The following is a 9,513-nucleotide window of genomic DNA, read 5'->3' on the forward strand; positions in this document are numbered from 1 at the left end:
TCAGTAAGATTTAAATTACTGTAATGGTCCATTGATTTCAATGGATCTGCAATAAATGTGGCACGGTCAAGATCTAATCTTGAGAGTCTCCAGTTCCCATTGTACAGGCTGGAACAAGTCCAGGAATGTCTAGTCTCCAGCTTGTTTCATTTTCTCTTATCATCTACTTGACTGCTTTAAGCAGCACAAAGGAACCACAATTTAACCACAACCACCTACCTCATACCTCTGGGGTTTTCTGACAGTTGAATACGCAAAGCAGGTGGTTCTCCCATAGTGTTGTGCTATGGATATAAATATTACCTGGAAAAGTGTTTTAGGTGCTTTTTTTCTATATACGGACATGGAAAATCTCTCGCTCTTGATTCCATTACACTTTACTGAACAGCATCTGCAATTTTTTCCCATTCTTGCTCTCTCCTGGGTTGTGAGACTCTCAAACTGAAATATGTATGTACTTTGGTATGTACTTTTCTTAATGCATACTGCTTAAAATGCATTTCTCTGAAGACACGCATTTTTGTACACATTCTTCTCATTGGCTAAAGCACATTTGAATACATTTTTAAAAGATCCACATTGTGAAATGTACTGTATATACTTATGTATAAGTCTAGAAATTTTAGTCAAAAAATTGACCCAAAAAACCTGGGTCAACTCATCCATGGGTCAATGTAACTCTCATTTATATTTAACTCTCTCTCATATATATATACACCATCCCCTTTCTCTGGATAGCAAAAAAAGGCGAGAGCTTAGTCCATCCTGGGAGCACCAAAAAGAAATATGGATCTCCTCTGCTCTTTCATCCATCCAGTCTTTAGGATGAGCAGAAACAATTATGCCTGCCAGAAGTTTCTAAGTCCTTTGGCATCATTTTCCTTTGCATCATCCTTTAGATACCCCTAAGTTTTACCCTCAACTTATCCACTGGTCATATCAAAATCCATAAATTTGGCCCCCAAACCTGCCCTTGACTTATACATGTGGTTGAGTATATATGGTATGTATCTGTACAAATTTTAAACACAAGGTTAAAAAAAAGTACAACATCCCATTGGTGAATTACAATGGCAAAAGTTGGACTGACGCCATCACAACTCACTTTTTGGGTCATTGTGGAAATCAAATTCCTTTCTGACCATTCAAGGACCAAAATCCCTCCCCAAATGTTGTAAGTAGAGCAGCCTCCCAACATGGCCATTTCCATGTGGTCAAAGAGCAGGAGGATCAGCAATTTGTTCCCAGTAATGGGGAACTCAGAGGTATGTGCACTCTTGTACAAACTGGAGGTGCCTGTTTAAAAATTCAATTAATACAAATTTCTTTCATTTAAAGCTGTGGGAAGCTGGAACAGAAAAACAGGAGGAAGGGAAAGAATTAAACACATATTCACCCATCTACACTTCATCTTAGCCAAAAGGTGGGGACCCATACATCTTTGCTCAGAATTGCAGCCTGCCAGAGTTGTTTTTCTTAACAACAAAATTGTTTCTGTTATGTACCTTCCAGTCAACTCTGACTTGTGGTGACCTTGGCCTGTTACAGACTGCCAAAATAAAGCTGCTTCAGGTCTCTTTTGAGGCCTGCTGTTTAAATGATGCATACATCCTAAGAATCTGGAAGCTGCACCAAAGCTGCACTCCGGTGCTTAGGAATGGAGTGTGGCTTTGGCGCAACCTCTGGACTCTTAGGATCCATGCATCATTTAAATAGCATGCCTCCAAAGAGACCCGAAGCAGCTTTATTTTGGCAGTCTGTAACAGGCCTTATCATAGAATTTTATTGGCAAGATATACTCAGAGAAGGTTTGCTATTGCCTTCCTCTCAGGCTGAGAGAGTATGACTTGTTCAAGGTTGCCCAGTGGCTTTCCATGGCTAAACAGGGATTTGAACTCTTGTCTCTGAGTTCTAGTACAGCATCCAAATCAGTACACCACACTGTCTCTCTAACAAAAACCACAGAATAACATTAAACATGTTTATAGGAATCATGTAATTTGCCCCTATAACATGCCTATTCTTGAGTTGCCTCTGCCTACAGAACAACCATTCTCTTGCTTTCAGGAAAAGTGAGTCTTATTCCAGCAATTCCAATTATAAATTGGAAGGAAAAAATGTTCAAAGGCTCCTTGTAGCAGTTCCCTGACAAGTCAATTTTGCAAAGCTCTGGTGCCACAACAAATTACAAATCGCAGAATTCCATTGCATTAAGCCATGACAGTTAACATGGTGTCAAATCAGATTATTTCTACACTGTGTATGCAGCCCAAATAATGTGGCGTGCTGAGACAAGCAGTTCTCACTTGCTCCCAAAGATACCTCCAGTTGTATCTTTTCAACAAGCCACACAACTGGGACAGCATTCCAGTTAACATTTTCCAATGCTCTCATCATCAGTGCCTCAAAAACCCTTCAGTTGGGGCATGATAGGCTGCTAAGGTAGGGTTTTGGAGTGTGGTGGTGTTAGATGCAATTACTATAGTTATGTCTTAGGATTCAGTATCTTGGTCAACAGTTGTAGAGACTACATACATGGCATTCTCAATATTTGCACGACCACCTCAGTTGCAGCCCCTGCATTGATCATTTCCAAAATTCATTTCCAAAATAAGCCCAGCTAATTTCGACAGATCACCCTTTCAAAAAGAAGTGAAACTATTTTAATTGGGACAGAACAATGTCTTAAATTTACTTGAATCACACATTGTTTTGCTTTTAGCCTCTGTATGGTTTCAAATTATGTTAACTGCCTTGATTTTAGATAGAAAAGATGGAAAGGGTGGAATAAAAATTAAATATGACTTGTGCATTTATAACCGTGATTGCATGGTATAATGGTTTGAATGTTGAACTACAACTCTGGAGACCAGGATTCGATTTCTTGCTCGTCTGGTTGACCATGGGCAAGTCACACACTCTCAGTCCCAGACAAGTCTGTTCTCAACAATCCTCTTGATAGGGTCACCTTGAGGTTAGCGTAAGTCAGAAATGACTTGAAGGCACACAACAACAGTTTGAATTGTGGTCTACTTCACTATGGAAAGCTAGCTACTTTCCTATCTACCCACTCTTACCCTATTGCATTCTTAAAATGTTGTCTTCTCGTTTTCAATTATGGTGGGCAAATCTGTCAAGTTCACTTTCACTCAGCTTATCACATTTCCACTCTAAAGTTTGTTCCATGCTATTTCTGGATCAGTTTCTGTGGATGATATTTTTATGTATCCACTTAAAAATTTCTGTGCATTTCTCCTAATACACATTTTAGCTGCTGTAGCAGTGTGTGCCTGCCTACCGCAGACAAGGTAAGCAGCATTTGCCTTCAGAGCATGAATGAGCATGAATGAACATCAAAACGGAGAGAGGAAAAGCAGATACACTTGCTACCCCTTGTATATTTTTTTAAGCAAGTTTGGTGACCAAACTTTGGAAGAAGACTTCAGGTGATCGATGGAAGGTTCCAAATATTTTTGTCTACTTACTCTAGGCATACCTAAGCTGGTTGTTTCATTTCACATGTTCATATTGGCCCGTTACAGACAGCCAAAATAAAGCTGCTTCGAGTGACAGTGGAGGTATGGTGTTTCAATGATGCATGCGTCCTTAGGGCTGGAGCGTGGCTTTGGTGCGACTTCTGGACTCTTAGGACGCATGCATCATTGAAACACCATACCTCCACTGTGACTCAAAGCAGCTTTATTTTGGCTGTCTGTAACATGCCATTGTTAGTTTTAATAAAAACTTTGCTGAAACATGTTAAAGTGCTCCCTATTCCCTCCATGTTACTTCTGACATTGGTACCAAATGTTCTGTTAAACAAGTTACGTTTAGGAGCAAACCTGCTTCATTAACCAATGTAAATCTGTATATAGTCACCCCTTCAAGTCTGTGGACTTGAAATCTGCGGACTTGAAAATACAGGTAGGGACAACCGCATGCATGCACCCCATTCAAGTCTATGGGGCTTGAATATGCACAAATTTTGGAACTCATGGGGGGGTCCGGAACGGATCCCCCGCAAGTTCCAAGGACAAACTGTATACATAATGTGAAATACATTTCAAGCATGACTAAAGTTTTAAAATGTAGATCAGTGGCCAAGAAAGTTTCCTCATGATCCCAATACCAGCAAAGTGTTTCATGTTGCTATTGACAATAAACTTGGCAGCTTGGTTGCTCAAAGTGAAACCCTCTCTTTATTTCACTTTTGAGATAGTTTACCACTGGTAATGGAAATGATCTGTTAGTAGCTTCTCACATTAACACACCTTCCTTTTACAATCAGATTTGTTGCAAAACTCCACGAACCATTCACGCATGCTATGAATGAGCCACATTTTGAGTTTTCCCAAACTTAATACTCCACTTGAAGCGAATGCAAAGGCTTGTTCAAAATTATGTACAATTTTGGTTTGGTTTAGTAATGATATTTTCTTGTATGATTGTTCCCATGTCTAGGTTCAGCCCAGTGCTTGACATGGAAATAACTTTGGTTGCCACAAGTGTGTAGCTATGGCATTTGCTTGGCAAGGAAGCAAAATGAGGGCATTATACTCCCAATAAGAAGCTTGCTTTCCGCTGAAATTTTCCTTCAGTCCCCAAATTTCTAGCATCTTAACATATCAGTTGAGCATTTAGAAATACAATTTAGACACTCAAAAAAATGAGGCAGGAAAGTTACCAAGCGAATTCAAACAAAGCATATGTAAGAGCTCTAGGTGTGAACAATTTTCAGTATCTCTTTCTCTACAATGCTAGAGACTAAAGAAAATTTCATTGGGGAGAGTCTTATAGTGAGCAGTGTCCTCCTCCTGCTCCTTCTAGCTGCGCTCCTAGGTTGCCTTGTTAAATGTTAGAAACAGAAAATAGTGTATCAAACTTATTTTTAGTTTCTCTTGTCCTACCTCATCTTCATTGAGTGAGGAAGAGGAAGAAGAGAACCAGGATAACAGGCTCCAGTTGGACCTAGAGGAGGACTACTGGAAGCAGAAAACCTGGACCAAGAGTCAGATACTGACCACTTCATTCCTCTGAGCATCATAAGCTATAACACTAGACTTGGCCAGCCCTAAAAGGAAAATATTGATATAATTTGGACAGTTGTGCTGGTTCATAAATTAACATGGCCAAGACCATTCTTTTGTTAGAAACAACCACTCCAAAATCATTTGGCATCATTTGATGTTCCTTTCTCTATTGCTTCCTGTGCTTCAGGTTTGCTCCTTGGCTTATTCTCTTTGGTTACTGTCTCGACGGTGCTTCTGCTCTTGTTGATTAAAAGAATTGCAGCTACATGTGGAAAGAAAAATAGATAAGAGAGAGACAGTATAAGAACTGTTTTGACAATTATTAAGTTGGTTTTTCCAGTGCAGTGTTAATTATTCCAAATATAGCCAAGTTGCTATGACCAAATGAGTTTTAAATATTATATAAACCCAGTTAAGAAACCATACATTCATGCAAGTGTGCATGGAATTATGCAACATCATGTGTTTTGATAAGTGCAGGTGCATATGAAAAAATGTTTATTTTAGCACATGACTAGCTGCTCTTGGTTGTTTATGATTGTACAATCAGTCCTCAAAGTCTGGATGAAACAGAAAGGTCATCTGTCTATGAAAAGAGAGTAGGGAGGGTACCAGTCTAATCTCTGGGAAGGGAGTTCCAGAGGCTGAGGGCAGCCACTGAGAAGGCCTTCTCCCATGTTCCTACCACAGATACCTATGAGGTTAGGGGGACAGGGAGAATACCCCCAACAGCTCACAAAACATGAGCAGGTTAATAAAGGAGAGTGTGTCTGTGTGCACCTCCTCAAATCATCTGTCAACTTATGGTGACCCGATGAGTTCCATAGGGTTTCCTTAGGCGTGGAATCCTCAGAGGTGGTTCTGCCAGTTTCTTCCTCTATAGCAGTGGTTCCCAAACTCTGGTCCTCCAGATATTTTGGACTTCATTTCCCAGAATTCCTGACTGCTGGCCAAACTGGGTGGTTCACGGATAAAACATTTAAAAATCTCAATAAAATTCCAAACAATTAAAATCATCAACAACAATATAAAATCACACAAAAATATACAGAAGTTAAAAGCATAATTCAAGCCCACTTGCTCCATAAAAGCCGCCCTGATATCAATTATATTTCAAATGCCTGCTTAAATAAATAAATAGTATTTCCAAGCTCATTTTAACATGTTAGTGCCTGTTCCTTTTATACCGTTCTCTTTGGCTTTTCGTGCAGCTCTGCTGGAAATAGGTTTGGAGAGACTCCAGTGCTACTGTTCTTTTAAAGTGGACTTTGATTCAGTTCAAATGTTTGAAATTGCTCCAGTGATGAGTTTGGCCATTTTTTGTATATGCGATTAGTTGCTTTTCCTGAAGCAACAAGCAGTTTGGGGGCTGTGCTGGCTAGATTTTTGTTTCATTTGGAGAAGAGGACATGAAGGCTTAAGATGTCTTTGTAATCTTTGTTCTATTTAAAAGAAAAATACCTGTAATTTCATAAAAGTGAAACTCTCCCCCTACCAAATTTTTGAATTTGATTCCCCTACAAAACTGAATCTTTTTCTTTCTGCAAGGTGGAGTGAACATGCTTATCCATCCACCTTTTGATGCTAGATAGCATTAAAAATCTGGCCAGGTAGCCATGATGTATTGGTTGCAGAGGAAGACTTGGCATTTTTAGATGAATGGAAGCCAGCTGCTCACAGTAGCAGTGGCTTAGTCGTTTTCTAGTGGGACAGGAAATCTGAACTAGATTGTTAAAAGCAAGTATACGCCAGTTAAAAATGTGCCAGCCTCCTCCCTCTGAGGTTTTTACCATGGCCTTTTGTGCCATGCCCCTTGATGTACGAAAAAAGAAACTGGTTCAATTGTTTTGACCAGCCTCATTTTGTTACACAATCAGCTTGGCTGTTGGTTTGCTCTATTTAGGATAAACCCAAATGATGCAAACATAGGAAACTAAGCCCATTTTCCTTCCTACATCCCCCAGATCTACATAGCAAAACAGGTCTCACCAGACCGACGCTAAAACTCCTGCAGAATCAGTTGGAGCAGTAACAGGCTTGCGGTCAACATAAACATCCACCCAGCTTTTGAAAGCCATCTTCATCTTCTTTCCATGACACCAAAGCAATGGTTTCTTACAGCCAATATCCATGTTTCTGTAAGTTTTCCTTCAGGTAACGTTCTCAGAAAATCAGAACTCTGGTTGATTTTTTTTTTTTAACTAAGAAGTTGGTCCTCTTTCAGAAGCTGTGCATACAACCAAAATTGCAAAAATGGTAATAGCTGGATTCACAAATACTGTCAAGCTTCTGGGTTCAATTGTTGATTGATGGCAGTGTTATTGATTTAATGAAGCTGTGATAAAATTAGGACAACCCCCAGGGAGTTTGGACTAGGATAGGGTGTGGGAATATACCATGGGTGCTAGCAAAAAGATTGGCTTAATGATTTAAGCTAACAAACCTTTGTCTGTCACCTTCAAGACGAAATGCACACAGCAGAGGGGGTGGAAAACAGCAGTACTTACACCCATTAAGTTACATTGGTCCTTGCCACTTGCCCTCAGATCAATGTGACCAGTTAGAAGTTCACCTAAAGGTCGACATGCCCTGTCCAAGTTCATGCTTATGGCCTCTCTGCTATTATATAACAAAATATTTGTATCCCAAAATAATGCAGGGTATGCATGGTATAATAACATGTGTATTGCCTCCATTTTTTATTTCTTCTTGTCTTGAATTATGTTCTTTTTATTGTCATATAGCATCCCGGACCTTGGTTTGAACTTCCCTTTGATTTCTTGGATTTTGTGGAAGAGGTTTCTTGTTCTTACTTTTCTGATGCTGTCTTCTGTTTCTCTGAATTGATCATTGTAGCAGTTGTCTTTATTGTTTTGTGCTAGTCGTTGTACAGTTGCATTCATTGTTTTGATTTTGTTCTCAGTTTTGTTTTGTGCCTCTTCTTTCTATGCTTGAAGTGTTTTATCTGTCATCCATTGTTTCTTCTCTTTCTTTTTGACCACAGAAAGTGTTGGTTTGCATTCTTCCTTTGTTATGTCCCTGGCTTCTGACCATAGTTCTTCTGATTCCTTGTCAATTATGTTTAATCGTTCAAATCTGTTTCTTATGTTGTCAGTAAATTCTGTTGAGATGTTGTTCAGATCATATTTGGTTATAATGACTGGTCTTTGTTTCTTCTTCAGCTTTACTCTTATTCTTGATATAAGTAGTCTGAAACACAGTCAGCACCTGGTCTAGTCTTGGCCACCGTAATGGAACTTCTCCATCTTTTGCTTCCTATTGTATACTCTATGTGGCTTTTGTGTTGTCCATCTGGTGTTGTCCATGTAGATAGGCTTCTCTTTGGCTATATGAAAAAGGTGTTTGCAATTAATAAGTTGTTGGCCTCACAAAAATCTATCAGACTCTCATCTGCTTCATTTCTTATGCCTAATCCAAATCTTCCTACTCTTTTTTTATTCTTCTTTGCTTCCTACTTTGGTGTTCATCCATACAAATCATTTATTTTGCAACTGCCCTGCCTCATTCATGAAACTGTCCTAGAATCATCATATTCTGACTCTACATTTTCTAGCATTCCTGCATTTTTTGTTACCAAAGAAAACCAATTAAAGAGGGAATGATGCAACAGCTGCATAATGCCCTGACTGGTAGCAATAGGAGATTTTCCTTTGGAATCACAGGGAGTCTATACAAGGCCAATGTGTCCTAGAAAGGCTTCATAGTACTATATAACAGATGGTCCACTTATCATTGCAGAACATTGCACAATCCTCTAGTGCTGCACAATAAACAAGGCAGCCTCCCACAGAATTTACAGAATGGCCTCCTAGGCTAGCCTCTCTTTCAACCCTGAAATAAAAAGACATCAGGCAGATCTAGTTTGAATGAAAGTGGAATCATGCAGAGAGATGTAATGTAATAAATGAAGTAATGCCAACATGTTGATATGTTCTTAAATAAGAAGGTAGGAGCCATTTCAGTGAACCTGAGTAATTTAAAATGTGCAATCCTATGTTATCATTACAGAGAGCTGCCACTCGGACCATCTCCCTACCTGTTGTACCACCATCTCCATTGGAAAGTGACCCACTGAATAGTCTTGCTTCAGTGATAGTAGATCAATCACCATAAACTGCCCATTAGCTTCTACTGTTCCCAGACACACACAAACACTCCCAGACCACTTCACAGCTCTTTCTTTGACTAACTCAACCATACTGTGTCTGGTCTTGCCTTTGCAAATCCCTCCCAACAAGTTTCCTCTCTACCAGTTTGCTGCTTCCTTTCCTCCAGAGCCAGATAACATACATCTGGGCCTTTCTGAAGAACCTTTTTCTCCCACCATGTTGATCTTCTAGGATGCCTACAGGATAAAGCAACCGACGACTGATATTTGTTTAAGCGTTATAACTTAAGGCTTGCTCACTGGAGGATTTAAGAAGAAAGACTGGAAATAACATTTATCCCATACAGAATTCTT

The sequence above is a fragment of the Sceloporus undulatus genome, chromosome 6, assembly GCF_019175285.1.
Source record: "Sceloporus undulatus isolate JIND9_A2432 ecotype Alabama chromosome 6, SceUnd_v1.1, whole genome shotgun sequence".
Taxonomy (NCBI): Eukaryota; Metazoa; Chordata; class Lepidosauria; order Squamata; family Phrynosomatidae; genus Sceloporus; species Sceloporus undulatus.